The sequence below is a fragment of the Aulonocara stuartgranti genome, assembly GCF_965226115.1.
Source record: "Aulonocara stuartgranti genome assembly, chromosome: 3".
Lineage (NCBI taxonomy): Eukaryota > Metazoa > Chordata > Actinopteri > Cichliformes > Cichlidae > Aulonocara > Aulonocara stuartgranti.
Window position 1 is genome coordinate 68,055,749 of NC_138941.1, and position 18,719 is coordinate 68,074,467.

The following is an 18,719-nucleotide window of genomic DNA, read 5'->3' on the forward strand; positions in this document are numbered from 1 at the left end:
GCAAAATATGCAAACTCTGCAGCCTGCAACAAGTGCTTTAAGGTGATACTGTGATACTGTGCAAAGGAGCTAACACCTCAAATCTGATGAAACACCTGGCGACATATAGCGTTTTTTTTAAAAGCCGAAAAATCCGCAGCATTTGATAGCTTGCTGCGAGACCTCACACCGAGCACATCTACTGTGGGTGTGGTGCCTGTTATCGGACCCGGAGTTAGCAACTGTTAAGGTTCAGATATTGAGGAAGGAGAGTACAAACAACCATGGTCCAGAAGATCTTGGTCAAACAATGATTTTAATGAATACACACGTGTGGGAAGAACAACTCTGTACGCAGACAGCAATTGATCTTCGACTTAATCAAAGCATACACAGATTTTTATAGCATCAGGGTTTGATTTAATGACGCCCCTTCATACGTCCCAGACAGGATATATACATACGTCAAATCAAAACCACAATGACTTTTAACACAGTTCGAAAGAACATCGTCTTCTATTTTCATGGCCGGTACTTCCTGTCTACCTTTCAGTTCTTGTCTTGAAGTGAATTGTTCCTCTTTCTTGCCGAGACAACAAGGAACGGTTCCTCGTTTACAGAGACACTTTCGCAGTTACAACCAGACATGACTAACCTCTTTCCTATATATAAATCTAACTAATGTGTGTGTGTATGTGTTGACATCAATTGCACCCTGTTTCACCTCGCCGACTAGCTCCTGACCTCTAACCAGACAGAGAGACAGAAACCACTCTCAGATATGTAATAACCGAACTGAAACTATGTATGTGTCATCTACTAAATAAATGTTTTAATCAAGAACCTCTACTAAAAGCTTAATATAAAAATATAAAAGTATAACAGAATCTTTTGAATAACCTAGACTTTGCTTTCACTTCTGCAAACTCTCTGCAAGCCTGTTTCCTGTCAGCCTGTGACTTTTAGCCTTTCTGAAAGACACACTGTTAAACCTCTGAATGCAATATCCATGCTACAGATTATATTATTATTTAACAATAGCAGTAAAATAATTTCCCTGCTCCACATTCCCTCTCTCGACCTCTGGAACATTATTGTGTCCTGGCTCAGCAAATCAGACAACCTCATGTCATCTAATTGGTCCAGTAATAAACACCAGCTCCCATTCGAGAACACTCCATGTGTAAGCTTAGGTTTTCTCGGTCCCTCTCTGGTGGTTCATCAGGCCTTGGACCTGGCTACTCTACTGGTTTTGGCGCCGTACTCAAAATTCCAGGTTGAGAGAAGTCCACCTTTATTCATCTGTAACCTGTATTGACACACTAAAGCATACGATTAATATCTTTTTCATTTATTTTCTTAAAACCTCCCTTCGCTTCATTTGGCTAGAGTCTAACTTATCTCTCTGGGTGCTCACTTGTCACCTTATATGGGCATGCAAACTTCCTGTCACCCACACCATTTCCTGTTACACACACACAGCACGCAGCTGCTCAGAGCAGCTCAAGCTGCTTTGCTGTTTCTGCAGGCTAATCAAACTTATTTTACAATCTACAGACCCTCTGTAATTCTACTAACTTTTGATCTAAAATGTAGCATCAATCACACAATGATTTCATAATCCTCTCACACCTTTATTTATCATTCAAAACCTTCTACTCACCGCATTCACACACTTAAACTGTGACTAGAGTTGAGGAATATAACTCAAAACACGCTTTCCTAAGAGTATTTTAGACATGCTTGTCATAATCAGAAAGAGCAAGTAAACAAAAACAAAGAAAAAACGATTGAAACCTCTATTAATTCTCACCGCACACACAAGAAATTGAAAAAATAAAACACACCAGCAACTACTGCTGGAAAGAAGTAATATGTTAGTCTTAAGTATATACAGTGCACTCAATATATTTATATATCTACATCCAACTTCAGTCAATTACTATACATCCACTACGGCAACTCAATACTTTATTTAATAGTCCTCTAATAAACATAAATGGCATTTAAACACACACTCAACAATGTTTGCAGCAGTATTTGTAAAACCAGCTATGGCTTAAACAGTTCACTACTTACTCATTTGCATTTTCACACTCACACACACTCCGTCTAAAAATAGCAGCAGGCAGTCAGTGCATTACTGACTCGACACAGCCTCCTCTCACACCAAATATTTTATATTACACAGACGTCTTATATTTACAACTGCACAGATTTTAGGCCTTTTAACACCTACCGAATTTCGACAAATTTAACATAACGGTCCAACCGATAAACTCCCTGAGTTTTTTGCGACCAATTAACCAGTCTCGGTCCCGGACCGTGGCCCGATTCCTATTTCCTAAATAAATTTATAAGCGTTAACCAACCCAAACTTTGCCTGAAGCTCTATTTTTGGCATTACACAGCCAAGGCTTTCCCCGAAGTTTTAAGTTAAGGTTTCACGCCCGAAACCCAGTTTCTACTGTCCAAACACTGCACCCCGTCGTCCCGGACGACAAACTGGTAAATACCAGTGGCTATTTTGAACCAAGGTCCCAAGTCATTGGCAGGTGCCACCTGGGATAACCTCACGCCGGAGGACCCTTTCCCACGTCTGGAAAAGGGAGGGGGTTCCCACCCCTGAACTTGGTGCAGTCCTAGGAGCCCCGCTCCCGTCCTAAAAACTTTAATTACTTTGAAAACACCCCATAAAATCACACCAGCAATTCTATTGATGTCCAAGCCCGGCTTTATATTCAATTGAGACTTTACTGTCACAAACACTTCACCAATTACCTACTAAACTAAATTCACTCAGCAGTCCAACTGCTTTACACGGTCCAACCATATTAAATCCTTTTAGCGGTCCAACCGCATTCAATCATTTCCAGCAGTCCAACTGCTTTAAATCCTCAGTACTGTCATAAGATTCTCATCAAAATCAAAGCAGACATTTACCGGCAACTTTTACTGAATAGACATTTAATTTTATCATCCAATTCAGCACACTTCGGATAGAATCAACAGGCCTGTGCCTACCTCTTTTTAAAGGCGCCTGTCCCCTCAGTTTGGTTGCCGGGTCACGCCTGCCTGTCTGACCACAACGGACCACCGAATTTCACCGTCTACACCTCCCTCCTCAAGCACCGGACGAAGCCCCCAAATGTTAAGGTTCAGATATTGAGGAAGGAGAGTACAAACAACCATGGTCCAGAAGATCTTGGTCAAACAATGATTTTAATGAATACACACGTGTGGGAAGAACAACTCTGTACGCAGACAGCAATTGATCTTCGACTTAATCAAAGCATACACAGATTTTTATAGCATCAGGGTTTGATTTAATGACGCCCCTTCATACGTCCCAGACAGGATATATACATACGTCAAATCAAAACCACAATGACTTTTAACACAGTTCGAAAGAACATCGTCTTCTATTTTCATGGCCGGTACTTCCTGTCTACCTTTCAGTTCTTGTCTTGAAGTGAATTGTTCCTCTTTCTTGCCGAGACAACAAGGAACGGTTCCTCGTTTACAGAGACACTTTCACAGTTACAACCAGACATGACTAACCTCTTTCCTATAAATAAATCTAACTCATGTGTGTGTGTGGGTGTATGTCACGACCTCACTCAGCCTCTATGTCACCTCTCACTTACTGTCTTGTCCTTAAATGCTCTTTCTCAATTCACCTGTTGCACTTCTGACCTTTCACCAGAACAGAGGCTCATCCTTATGTGTAACAACCTAACTGAGACTATGTATATGTCATCTACTAAATAAATGTTTTAATCAAGAACCTCTACTAAGAGCTTAATAAAAGAATATAAAAGTATAACAGACAATTTGAATAACCTAGTAATTCAAATAGCCTCGTCTAACCTGGTTCTCAGAATACTTAGACTCTGCTTTCACTTCTGCTTTCTCTTCTGCAAACTCTCTGCAACTTCCTGTCAGCCTGCTGCACTTAGTCTTTCTAAAAGACACACACTGTTTAAACCTCTGAATACAATATCAATGCTGCAGATTCTATTATTAATGCAATAGTAATGATGATGATTATTTAACAATAGCAGTAAAATAATTTCCCTGCTCCACACTCCCTCTCTCGACCTCTGGAACACCAGAGGTCACAATACATTGTGTGCTGGCTCAGCAAATCAGACAACCTCATGTCATCTAATTGGTCCAGTAATAAACACCAGCTCCCATTCGAGAACACTCCATGTGTAAGCTTAGGTTTTCTCGGTCCCTCTCTTGTCTCGGGCCTCCAGGATCCTCACCCCCTGTGGTCACCGAGATCTTCTGCAAAGGAAACAAAACACCTTTTCCTGCATCTGCAGTCTGGTGTTGCCTACATCTTCCTATTCAGAAGGCAGAATTTCCGAGTTCTGAGTACAATCAACGCACCACGACGTCAGTTTTTGTGTTGGATGTAAAAGGCGCACATGACGCTGTGACGTAGGCTAGAATCATGGCAGCAGTCAATGACGGTCCAGGCGTGGGATTTCTCTCGTGGAAATATGCACATTATCTTTTCCTGTCTATTGGTGGGTGGCACAGTGCACTTGTGGCAAGTAAGCAAGCTAGAAGACTGGCAAAGTTATGGAAGAAACACATTAACAAGAGAATTCTGAGTAAAACCAAAGTTACTTTCCCTAGTAGCTAGTTACTTTGAAAGTAACGAGTAACTTGAAGTAACTGAGTTACTTTTGAGAGAAGTAACTAGTAATGTAACTAAGTTACTATTTTAAAGTAACTTACCCAACACTGGCTGTACCAGGGTGGCTGTAGCTCAAGTGGCAGAGCAGGTCAGCCACTAATCAGTCGGTGGTTCGATCCCAGGCTGCATGCCAAATATCCTTGGGCAAGATACTAACCCCATGTTTACCTACTGGTGGTGGTCAGAGGGCCCGGTGGCGCCTGTGTCCGGCAGCCTCGCCTCTGTCAGTGCGCCCCAGGGCAGCTGTGGCTACAATGTAGCTTGCTATCGCCAGTGTGTGAATGTGTGTGTGAATGGGTGAATGACTGAATGTAGTGTAAAGCGCTTTGGGGTCCTATGGACTAGAAAAGCGCTATACAAATGCAGGCCATTTACCAAATCAAATCAAATCAAATCACTTTTATAGTCACATCACATGTGCAGGTACATTGGTACAGCACATGTGAGTGAAATTCTTGTGTGCGAGCTTCACAAGCAACAGAGGTGTGCAAAATACAATAATGTAAACAGCAAAATACAAGAATGGCTACATCTGAAACTAATAAATATATGTACAATATATAATAGTATATGCATTTCTGGATGTGTATACTAAATATTTTCCTGTGTGTGTGTGTGTGTGTGTGTGTGTGTGTGTACACATATTTTACAAATTAAATAGAGTAAACAATAATAAATATATATAAAATATACAGAGTTGAGACATGTGCAAAACAGTGGCATTACTGTACGGTATGTAGTGCATAATGTTGAAGTTCCAGTAGTGAAGGTGAGGTGTCTATGACGTGTTCAGCAGTCTGATGGCCTGATGGAAGAAGCTGTCTCTCAGTCTGCTGGTACGGGACCGGATGCTGCAGAACCTCCTTCCTGATGGAAGTAGTCTGAACAGTTTATGGCTGGGTTGACTGGAATCCTTGATGATCCTCCCCGCTTTCCTCAGGCACCGCTTCCTGTAGATGTCTTGGAGGGAGGGAAGCTCACCTCCAATTATCCGTTCAGAGCACCGCACTACTCGCTGGAGAGCTTTGCAGTTGTAGGCGGTGCTGTTGCCCAGTGTACCTGCACATGTGATGTGACAATAAAAGTGAATTGTTCACGTGAATTGTTCAAGTTCACTGCTGTAATAACTAATAATGATTAATATAATAACTATAATATTGGCAATATTATATTTACACTGACTTTAGTCTCATGAACAACATAATTTTTATTTACTAGCTAATCTTAAAATGACTGTTCAGTACAGAAATGAAGCCCAACAATCATGTTTTACAGTCATGTGGTCTCAGCCTCAGATACTTATTAAATCACACAAAGCTCGTGTAGAAACAAACGAACAAATGAACAAAATATGTTCTCCTTCATTTCTCTCAAACAAAGCTGTATGTGTAGCATGTTGACCTATGTTTGTATCAGCCACTAGATGGCACTGTGTCGCTGCAATGTGTGTAATTCACTGGCGAGCAAGAAGCTTCAGGGCAAGGAAAAAAGAATGAGAAATAAAGTGGAAGTGGAGCAGAGATCAGTGTGTGCGTGCAGTTAATAAGAAGCTCGGTATACATACAAAAACAACACATGGTGTCAGAGTAGCGGATTCTACGCAATCCCTCGCCGTCGGACAGCACAGACATGGAGGCTTACGGCGTTCCCACACCGCGTATGGATTGGGACTCCAGCAACCTGCCCGAGGCATGGCGGCGTTTCAAGCAGCACGCCGAGCTAATGTTCGCTGGTCCTCTTCGGGGGAAGGAGGAGGCAGACAAATGCAGCTACCTTCTTCTATGGGTCGGTGAGAAAGGACGGGACGTCTACAACACGTGGACGCTCACCGCAGACGACTCCCGAAAGCTTCAGACGTACTACGATAAGTACACTGATTACATCATACCGAAAGCTAACCCAATCTACGCCCGATATAAGTTTCATGAAAAGATGCAGGGTGAAAATGAGACATTTGAACAGTTTATTACGGAACTGAAACTACTTGCTAAAGACTGTGGGTACCCAAATACAGATGAAATGGTCAGGGATCGCATTGTATTTGCCACTAACTCGCCACACGTCCGAGAAAAGCTACTCAGCCAAGGCGCAGAGCTCACACTAGAGAAAGCTATAGATATAGCACGATCACACGAGCTAGCAAAGCAACAGCTAAAAACTATGGGTCACTCCAGGGGCCAAGAAACTGTGCACGCCATCGGCAGGAAATCGCACAGACAAGAATATCAAACAAGAAGCGTGAGACCAAAAGAACACGCTAATGCAACACTAAAAACGTGCAGCTATTGTGCCGGACAACACAGTAATAAAGACACCTGCCCAGCAAAAGGGAAGCAATGTGCAAAATGCAAGAAAATGAACCATTTTGCAAGAGCATGCAGGTCAAGACTCCCTTCGCAGACAAAAGCCCACCTCAAATCAGTACACACTGTGAGAGAGAACATAGAAATGTCAACTATGGACACAGATGAGGACCAAGACTGTTTCTACATTGATAGCATCACCATAGAAAATGAAGGAAGAAAGGATGAGCAAGCATATGCAGACATGCAGCTTGGTTCCCCCCCACAGACAGTGAGGTTTAAAGTTGACACTGGGGCGCAAGCAAACACAATTCCAGCTAACATGTTCCAGACACTCTTCCCACACGTGACACTGAAGCCTGTCACACACAAGCTCACAGATTATGGGGGACACTCACTCAGCGTGGAAGGAAAATGCCAGTTAAAATGCAAACACAAAGACAAGACCTGCACGTTGGAATTCCATGTTGTTAACACAAGCGCCCCACCTGTATTAGCAATGAAAGCTTGCCGTGACCTTAACCTGGTAAGGATTGTGATGGCAGTGACGGAGGAAAGAGGCAAGACAACCAACAGTTCACAGGCAATACTAGACGAATATGCAGACGTATTCAAAGGGATAGGAGAATTTTCTGGTGAATGCAGTTTCCATGTAAATCCAGACGTTGCACCCACAGTCAGCCCACCTCGTCGGATTCCCATTGCTCTGCGAGCCCGACTCAAAGACGAGCTCGACAACATGGAAAGGAACCAAATCATATGCAAGGTCACAGATCCTACGGACTGGGTGAATGCACTTGTTGTCGTGGAAAAACCCAACTCAGAGTATGTCTGGACCCCAGACCCCTCAACAAGGCTATACAAAGACCCCATTACCCTCTACCCACCTTAGAGGATGTCACCACAAAACTTGCTGGGGCCAAGTATTTCAGTGTTTTGGACGCCAGATCAGGCTACTGGGCCATTAAGCTAAGCCACGAATCATCTCTGTTAACCACATTTAATACTGTGTTTGGCAGGTACCGCTTCCTCAGGTTGCCATTCGGCATAATCTCAGCTCAGGATGAGTTCCAGCGACGCGTGGACGAGACCTACGAGGGCCTGAGGGGCGTGGCAGCCATTGTGGACGACGTACTGGTCTTCGGAGAAACCAAACAGGAGCATGACGACAACCTGAGGGCCATGCTGCAGCGCAGCAGAGAGAGAGGTGTAAAACTGAACCCTGACAAGTGCACCATCTGCGTCAAAGAGGTCAGTTACTTCGGTCACACATTGTCACACGAAGGGCTGAAACCAGATCCACAAAAAGTAAAAGCAGTCCAAGACATGGCGCCCCCACAGAACAGGGCGGAATTGGAAACAGTGCTGGGGATGGTTAATTATCTAGCAAGATTTGCCCCACACCTGTCAGAGATAAATGCTCCGCTCCGCCAGCTGTTAAAGCAGGACAGTGAGTTTGTATGGGACAAGAACCATGACAGAGCCTTTCAACGAATGAAGGAGCTGATCACTAAAGAACCAGGCCCAGTTCTCTCCTTCTTCGACCCCAAGAAAGCGCTACGACTCCAGGTCGATGCATCCAAAAGTGGCCTCGGTGCTGTGATGCTGCAGGACGGCAAGCCAGTTGCCTACGCATCCAAGTCACTTAACAGCACTGAGCAGAACTATGCCCAAATAGAAAAAGAGCTGTATGCTGTTCTCTTTGGTTGCAAGCGGTTCCACGAGTACATGTACGGTCGACATGTGACCATTGAGTCGGACCACAAGCCACTCGAGTCCATACTCAAAAAACCACTAGCATCAGCACCACCACGGCTACAGAGGATGATAATACAGCTGCAAAAGTACGACATCAGCATCATCCACAAGCCAGGGAAAGACATCCCGGTAGCCGACACGCTCTCCCGGAAATCCATAGAGTTTCACGACAAATCACTATGTGACGGGATGGATGCGCAGATCCACTCAGTCCTCAGCAACATGCCTGTCAGTGATCAGAGACTCTCAGAGATAAGAAACGAAACAGCCCAAGATCCTCAGCTCAACAGCCTGAGACGGACCACATTGAGTGGATGGCCAGATAAAAGGTCTCAATGCCCGCCTGACATTCAGGAGTTTTGGAACCACAGGGATGAGATCTCACTGATAGACGGGATCATGTTTAAAGGAGAGAAAATGATCATCCCAAAAAGGCTCAGAAAGGACATGATAGATCGGATTCATTCCAGCCATATGGGTATAGAAAAGAGCAAAAACAGAGCCAGAGACCTTCTGTTTTGGCCAGGCATGGGAAAGCAGATTGAGGAAGCAGTCGGAGCCTGCAGCACATGCCAGGAGAGACAAGCTGCTAACCCCAAGGAACCCCTGTTGTCACATGCAATACCAGAACGACCGTGGCAGGTCATAGCCACCGATCTGTTCACTTGGAACTCGGAAGACTACATCATCATGGTAGATTACTACAGTAGATTCTTCGAGTTGGAAAGACTGCGCAGCTGCACTGCAGAAGCAGTGATCCACAAACTAAAGTCAGCCATGGCTAGGCATGGTATTCCAGAGTCGGTGATTAGTGATAACGGTCCGTGCTATGCTTCCAGTAAGTTTCAACAGTTCGCAAAGTCATGGAGTTTCACCCACACCACTACTAGTCCCCATTACCCACAGAGCAATGGTCTAGCCGAGAAAACAGTCCAGACAGCAAAGAAACTTCTGGACAAGGCCAAAGCGGAACATAAGGATCCCTACTTGAGCCTATTAGAATACCGGAACACCCCTGTGGACAACTTAAAGTCGCCTGCACAACTACTCATGAGCCGGAGACTTCGCTCCATCCTCCCTGCAACACCAAAACAGCTGGCACCCCAAGTAGTTTGCCAGCAAACAGTGCGTGAGAGGAGAGAGGTCTGCCAGCAGCGCCAGCAGACTTATTTCAACAAAGCCGCCCGACCTCTGCCTCAACTATGTCCTGGCACACCGGTCCGGTTCCGGCAACAAGACGGTTCCTGGAAGCCAGCTGTGGTCACAAGTTGTGCCGACACGTCCAGAAGCTACAACATAACCACAGATACAGGACAAGTTTACCGGCGTAACCGCCGACACCTCCGCAGAAGCAGGAACAGCGTAGGAGGTGAGGAGTTCATTCAACCAACAGGCATCAGCGATGACAGCCCTGTGGTATCTCAGCCCCCGCCTGTGGAGCCCCCTGGTGAAGACATTACAACACCTGGATACACGACTCGATATGGGCGTGTTACCAAACCAAGACAGGTCTTGGACCTGTAATATTGTAAAGGGTGCAGGCGGATCGCTGCCCTAAAAAAAACAAACAAACAAAAAAACAAAAAAAAACAAAACAAAAGCTGTTTACATGTTTGTTGTTCCAATGATGTCACCAAATGCATCTGTTTATTATGTTTGTGATATAGCCAGTATTGAGTCGAATGCTATGTTATCAATGGATGTGCTCAGGATGTTATTCCTGTAATTTCAGTTGCCTTAGAAATTTTACAAGCCTGAGTTGTGTTTTTTTTAAGAAGGGAGATGTAGCATGTTGACCTATGTTTGTATCAGCCACTAGATGGCACTGTGTCGCTGCAATGTGTGTAATTCACTGGCGAGCAAGAAGCTTCAGGGCAAGGAAAAAAGAATGAGAAATAAAGTGGAAGCGGAGCAGAGATCAGTGTGTGCGTGCAGTTAATAAGAAGCTCGGTATACATACAAAAACAACACAGTATGAAACGTTTCCAGCGGTTAGTATCATGGTTGCTAGGCAACCTGGGCAGCGCGACGGAGCTCGACCGGCATTTCACAAGCCTCGCACTTCCGGCCTTAGCGGTCTTTGAGTACCGGCCCTTGTGGACCGTTAAGGCTGCGTACTTTAAGGCTGCAGAACCTGAATTGGGATACAGCCTAAGGCTGTTCCAATTCTCAGCACCGGTCCTCTCTTTCCCTGAGTCCTTAGCAAATCTCCTTCCCACGATGACGTTTCCATCGAGGGCAAGAAAAAGAGCTTAGGAAAAGGAGATAGGCGCTACTTTTGAAATAACACCCCACGTGGTTACGTTGGTCTGCTTAGTCACGTGACCGCACAGCAACAAATCACAGCAGAGCCGGACAAGGAGGCGGAGCAAAGTGTGTGTACAGGAGAGGAGTCGAGCAGAGAGCTGCTTTTTCATGAAACGGGAGTAAAGTAGTAAACTTACAGGAACATATACCACTGCCAACGTTGGGATTAATTTCTGCATCGATCTGCACACCCTTGTCTCCTGGATCGTAGCCGAGATCAGCGTGAACCACGTGGGTCTCTGCTCCCTCATCTGTTTCTTAAGACTTCCAGCTTCATCACGGAGTTTCTCTCGGTTTGTGGGCTCATATAAAGGTAAGCACCGAGCCAACTTTAATGTGGGTTCCGTTTATGTTGTTGCTGTTAAGAATAATAGATTGCTTGGTATACACTGGAGTTAGACAGACTGTAGAGTTTGTGATTGTCTGCAACATTATAATCTGGCGGTTGCTATGGGGTAAGAATACATACAGAAAAATAGTCTTTGAATATGAACAAAGGGTGCAGGGCAGGAGAAGAGCCAACCCTCAGGACAGGAAGCCACAGGTACAAGCGTGGGGGAGGGCAATCAGCCTTTAGAATCCGGTTGTTCAGTCTGACGTCACTAGCCGTGTCTGACTGCGGTCAAGTGAGCCCTCACTTACGAAGTCGCAGTCAAGCTAGCCGCCCCACCAGCCGCACCTAAAATGTTGTTGCACTACTCTTACGCATATTACGGTATAGGTGCCGACTGGCTTAGAAACGCAGTGTTTTCTGTCCTGACACTATTTTACTTCACAATCCACTCCCAGTTTTGGTTAATCTCCACTTTCCCCCCTGTGATCCACAGCCCAAATTACTGTATGATTCAGAGAAAATTAACAATAAAATTTACCCAATTTACTCAACTATACTTTTAATGTCCTCATCTTTGAGCTCAGATTACAGGAAAACTGAAAGAGGTGACGCAGATATCTCACTGGATTCTGACTCTGGGTGACCCCCACTCTGCATGCTGTGATCCACAGCCAAAATTATTGTACAGTTTTTGAGAAAATTGATAGTAAAATCTTCCCATTTTGCTTTACTGTACTCTACATATTGACATCTTTGATCTCCGATTACAGGAAAACTGTAAGAGGTGACGCAGATATTTCACTGGATTATGAATCTAGGCCATCTCCACTCTTCACCCTGTGATCCACAGCCAAAATTACTGTACGGATTTTGAGAAAATTGATAGTAAACTTTGCACAATTTACTCTACTGTACTCTACATATTGACATCTTTGAGCTTAGATTACAGGAAAACTGTAAGAGGTGACGCAGATATTTCACTGGATTATGACTCTGGGTGACCCCCACTCTGCACCCTGTGATCCACAGCAAAAATTACTGTACGGATTTTGAGAAAATTGATAGTAAACTTTGCACAATTTACTGTACTATACTCTATATATTCTCATCTTTGAGCTCAGATTACAGGAAAACCATAAGAGGTGACGCAGATATTTCACTGGATTATGAATCTAGGCCATCTCCACTCTGCACCCTGTGATCCACAGCAAAAATTACTGTATGGATTTTGAGAAAATTGATAGTAAAATCTTCCCATTTTGCTTCACTGTACTCTACATATTGACATCTTTGAGTTCCGATTACAGGAAAACTGTAAGAGGTGACGCAGATATTTCACTGGATTCTGACTCTAGGCTGTCGCCACTCTTCACCCTGTGATCCACAGCAAAAATTACTGTACGGTTTTTGAGAAAATTGATAGTAAACTTTGCACAATTTACTCTACTGTACTCTATATATTCTCATCTTTGAGCTCAGATTACAGGAAAACTGTAAGAGGTGACGCAGATATTTCACTGGATTCTGAATCTAGGCTGTCGCCACTCTTCACCCTGTGATCCACAGCCAAAATTACTGTACAGTTTTTGAGAAAATTCATGGTAAAATCTTCCCATTTTGCTTTACTGTACTCTACATATTGACATCTTTGAGCTCCGATTACAGGAAAACTGTAAGAGGTGACGCAGATATTTCACTGGATTCTGAATCTAGGCTGTCGCCACTCTTCACCCTGTGATCCACAGCAAAAATTACTGTACGGTTTTTGAGAAAATTGATAGTAAACTTTGCACAATTTACTCTACTGTACTTTTAATATCCTCGTCTTTAACCTCAGATTACAGGAAAACTGTAAGAGGTGACGCAGATATTTCACTGGATTATGACTCTGGGTGACCCCCACTCTGCACCCTGTGATCCACAGCAAAAATTACTGTACGGATTTTGAGAAAATTGATAGTAAACTTTGCACAATTTACTCTACTGTACTCTATATATTCTCATCTTTGATCTTAGATTACAGGAAAACTGTAAGAGGTGACGCAGATATCTCACTGGATTATGACTCTGGGTGACCCCCACTCTGCACCCTGTGATCCACAGCAAAAATTACTGTACGGATTTTGAGAAAATTGATATTAAAATCTTCCCATTTTGCTTCACTGTACTCTACATATTGACATCTTTGAGCTCCGATTACAGGAAAACTGTAAGAGGTGACGCAGATATTTCACTGGATTCTGACTCTAGGCTGTCGCCACTCTTCACCCTGTGATCCACAGCCAAAATTACTGTACGGTTTTTGAGAAAATTGATAGTAAACTTTGCACAATTTACTCTACTGTACTCTATATATTCTCATTTTTGAGCTCAGATTACAGGAAAACTATAAGAGGTGACACAGATATCTCACTGGATTATGACTCTGGGTGACCCCCACTCTTCACCCTGTTATCCACAGCCCAAATTACTGTACGGATTTTTAGAAAATTGATAGTAAACTTTGCACAATTTACTGTACTATACTCTATATATTCTCATCTTTGAGCTCAGATTACAGGAAAACTGTAAGAGGTGACGCAGATATTTCACTGGATTATGAATCTAGGCTGTCGCCACTCTGCACCCTGTCATCCACAGCCAAAATTACTGTACGGTTTTTGAGAAAATTGATAGTAAAATCTTCCCATTTTGCTTTACTGTACTCTACATATTGACATCTTTGAGCTCAGATTACAGGAAAACTGTAAGAGGTGACACAGATATTTCACTGGATTCTGACTCTAGGCTGTCTCCACTCTGCACCCTGTGATCCACAGCCAAAATTACTGTACGGATTTTGAGAAAATTGATAGTAAACTGCACAATTTACTGTACTGTACTTTATATATTGACATCTTTGAGCTCAGATTACAGGAAAACTGTAAGAGGTGACGCAGATATCTCACTGGATTATGACTCTAGGCTGTCGCCACTCTTCACCCTGTGATCCACAGAAAAAATTACTGTACGGTTTTTGAGAAAATTGATAGTAAACTTTGCACAATTTACTCTACTGTACTTTTAATATTCTCATCTTTGACCTCAGATTACAGGAAAACTATAAGAGGTGACGCAGATATCTCACTGGATTATGACTCTGGGTGACCCCCACTCTGCACCCTGTGATCCACAGCCAAAATTACTGTACGGATTTCTGATAAAATTAAATCCTATTCCATTACCAAACAAAATGAGTTCATTGAAGTATTTGCTTAACTACAAGAAATGTCTTTCCACACACAATTTAAATTTTTCAAAATGTCATTCACACACCACCTCAAGTATCAACTTCAGTTTTAGACATTATTTATTCAGTGCTTAATCACAACAATAGTCAACTTAAGGCACTTACATAATAAGTTAAACCTTACAATAATACATACAGAGAAAAACCCAACAATCATATGACCCCCTATGAGCAACAGTGGGAAGGAAAAACTCCCTTTTAACAGCAAGAAACCTCCGGCAGAACCAGGCTCAGGGAGGGGCGGCCATCTGCCTCAACCGGTCAGGGTGAGAAATTACATTTCTCAGATTACTGATTTCTCATATTACTACTACACAGTTTAGATACACTCAACAAAAATATAAACGCAACACCTTTGTTACTGCTCCCATTCCCCATGGGATGGACGTAGAGACCGAAAATTCATTCCAGATACACAATATAACCATCCCTCCCAAACAGTGGTCACAAATCAGTCCAAATGTGTGGTAGTGGGCACATCTGCCATATTGAGATAATCCATCCCACCTCACAGGTGTGCCACATCAGGATACTGATCTGACATCATGAGTAGTGCACAGGTGTACCTCAGACTGCCCACAACAAAAGGCCACCCTGGAATGTGCAGTTTTTTGCGCTATTGGGGGTCTGGGGACCCAGAACCGGTCAGTATCTGGTGTGACCACCATTTGCCTCATGCAGTGCAACACATCGTCGCATGGAGTCTATCAGATTGTCAATTGTGGCCTTTGGAATGTTGGTCCACTCCACTTCAATGGCTGTGCGAGGTTGTTGGATATTCGTGGGAACTGGTACACGCTGTCGTATACGCCGGTCAAGCACATCCCGAACATGCTCAATGGGTGACATGTCCGGTGAGTATGCTGGCCATGCAAGAACTGGGACATTCTCAGCTGCCATCTGCCCTGAACAATGTGAACCATGATTCATCCGTGAAGCGCACACCTCTCCAACGTGCCAGATGCCATCGAATGTGAGCATTTGCCCACACAAGTCTGTTACGGCGACGAGCTGGAGTCAGGTCAAGACCCCGATGAGGACGACGGGCATGCAGTTGAGCTTCCCTGAGACGGTTTCTGACAGTTTGTGCAGAAATTGTTTGGTTGTGCAAACCAATTGTTCCAGCAGCTGTCTGGGTGGCTGGTCTCAGACGATCTTGGAGGTGAACCTGCTGGATGTGGAGGTCCTGGGCTGGTGTGGTTACACGAGGTCTGCGGTTGTGAGGCCGGTTGGATGTGCTGCCATATTCTCTGAAACGCCTGTGGAGACGGCTTATGGTTGAGAAATGAACATTCAATGCACGGGCGACAGATCTGGTTGACATTCCTGCTGTCAGCATGCCAATTGCACGCTCCCTCATTGCTTGTGGCATCTGTGGCATTTTGCTGTGAGACAAAACTGCACATTCCAGGGTGGCCTTTTGTTGTGGGCAGTCTGAGGTACACCTGTGCACTACTCATGATGTCAGATCAGCATCCTGATGTGGCACACCTGTGAGGTGGGATGGATTATCTCAATATGGCAGATGTGCCCACTACCACACATTTGGACTGATTTGTGACCACTGTTTGGGAGGGATGGTTATATTGTGTATCTGGAATGAATTTTCGGTCTCTATGTCCATCCCATGGGGAATGGGAGCAGTAACAAAGGTGTTGCGTTTATATTTTTGTTGAGTGTATCTAAACTGTGTAGTAGTAATATGAGAAATCAGTAATCTGAGAAATGTAATTTCTCACCCTGACCGGTTGAGGCAGATGGCCGCCCCTCCCTGAGCCTGGTTCTGCCGGAGGTTTCTTGCTGTTAAAAGGGAGTTTTTCCTTCCCACTGTTGCTCATAGGGGGTCATATGATTGTTGGGTTTTTCTCTGTATGTATTATTGTAAGGTTTAACTTATTATGTAAGTGCCTTAAGTTGACTATTGTTGTGATTAAGCACTGAATAAATAATGTCTAAAACTGAAGTTGATACTTGAGGTGGTGTGTGAATGACATTTTGAAAAATTTAAATTGTGTGTGGAAAGACATTTCTTGTAGTTAAGCAAATACTTCAATGAACTCATTTTGTTTGGTAATGGAATAGGATTTAATTTCATCAGAAATCCGTACAGTAATTTTGGCTGTGGATCACAGGGTGCAGAGTGGGGGTCACCCAGAGTCATAATCCAGTGAGATATCTGCGTCACCTCTTATAGTTTTCCTGTAATCTGAGCTCAAAAATGAGAATATATAGAGTACAGTAGAGTAAATTGTGCAAAGTTTACTATCAATTTTCTCAAAAACCGTACAGTAATTTTGGCTGTGGATCACAGGGTGAAGAGTGGCGACAGCCTAGAGTCAGAATACAGTGAGATATCTGCGTCACCTCTTATAGTTTTCCTGTAATCTGAGGCCAAAGATGTCAATATGTAGAGTACAGTAAAGCAAAATGGGAAGATTTTGCTATGAATTTTCTCAAAATCCATACAGTAATTTTTGCTGTGGATCACAGGGTGCAGAGTGGGGGTCACCCAGAGTCATAATCCAGTGAAATATCTGCGTCACCTCTTACAGTTTTCCTGTAATCTGAGGTTAAAGACGAGGATATTAAAAGTACAGTAGAGTAAATTGTGCAAAGTTTACTATCAATTTTCTCAAAAACCGTACAGTAATTTTGGCTGTGGATCACATGGTGAAGAGTGGAGATGGCCTAGATTCAGAATCCAGTGAAATATCTGCGTCACCTCTTACAGTTTTCCTGTAATCGGAGCTCAAAGATGTCAATATGTAGAGTACAGTAAAGCAAAATGGGAAGATTTTACCATGAATTTTCTCAAAAACTGTACAGTAATTTTGGCTGTGGATCACAGGGTGAAGAGTGGCGACAGCCTAGATTCAGAATCCAGTGAAATATCTGCGTCACCTCTTATAGTTTTCCTGTAATCTGAGCTCAAAGATGTCAATATGTAGAGTACAGTAAAGCAAAATGGGAAGATTTTACTATCAATTTTCTCAAAAACTGTACAGTAATTTTGGCTGTGGATCACAGCATGCAGAGTGGGGGTCACCCAGAGTCATAATCCAGTGAGATATCTGCGTCACCTCTTATAGTTTTCCTGTAATCTGAGCTCAAAAATGAGAATATATAGAGTACAGTAGAGTAAATTGTGCAAAGTTTACTATCAATTTTCTCAAAATCCGTACAGTAATTTTGGCTGTGGATCACAGGGTGAAGAGTGGCGACAGCCTAGAGTCAGAATCCAGTGAGATATCTGCGTCACCTCTTATAGTTTTCCTGTAATCTGAGGCCAAAGATGTCAATATGTAGAGTACAGTAAAGCAAAATGGGAAGATTTTGCTATGAATTTTCTCAAAATCCATACAGTAATTTTTGCTGTGGATCACAGCATGCAGAGTGGGGGTCACCCAGAGTCATAATCCAGTGAGATATCTGCGTCACCTCTTACAGTTTTCCTGTAATCTAAGCTCAAAGATGAGAATATATAGAGTACAGTAGAGTAAATTGTGCAAAGTTTACTATCAATTTTCTCAAAATCCGTACAGTAATTTTTGCTGTGGATCACAGGGTGCAGAGTGGGGGTCACCCAGAGTCATAATCCAGTGAAATATCTGCGTCACCTCTTACAGTTTTCCTGTAATCTGAGGTTAAAGACGAGGATATTAAAAGTACAGTAGAGTAAATTGTGCAAAGTTTACTATCAATTTTCTCAAAAACCGTACAGTAATTTTGGCTGTGGATCACAGGGTGAAGAGTGGCGACAGCCTAGAGTCAGAATCCAGTGAGATATCTGCGTCACCTCTTACAGTTTCCCTGTAATCTGAGCTCAAAGATGAGAATATATAGAGTACAGTAGAGTAAATTGTGCATATTTACTATGGATTTTCCCAAAAACCGTACAGTAATTTTTGCTGTGGATCACAGGGTGCAGAGTGGAGATGGCCTAGATTCATAATCCAGTGAAATATCTGCATCACCTCTTACAGTTTTTCTGTAATCTGAGCTTAAAGATGAGAATATATAGAGTATAGTACAGTAAAT

At 43.3% G+C, this 18,719-nt stretch overlaps 1 protein-coding gene and 1 long non-coding RNA gene across 3 annotated transcripts in view; both read left to right on the forward strand.

Annotated features, from left to right (window-relative positions):
* The window catches only part of LOC309694596 (junctional adhesion molecule-like), a 271,132-nt gene that overhangs the window by 181,230 nt on the left and 71,183 nt on the right, over nt 1–18,719 (forward strand). The gene's annotated exons all lie outside the window — the stretch shown is intronic.
* LOC309696396 overlaps nt 11,112–18,719 on the forward strand; it is a 17,203-nt gene continuing 9,595 nt past the window's right edge. The window contains exon 1 of one of the 2 annotated variants that reach the window (XR_014273457.1): nt 11,112–11,371. This is a non-coding gene — a long non-coding RNA (uncharacterized lncRNA). The remainder of the gene's footprint in view (nt 11,372–18,719) is intronic. The other variant, XR_014273458.1, reaches the window with a different exon arrangement.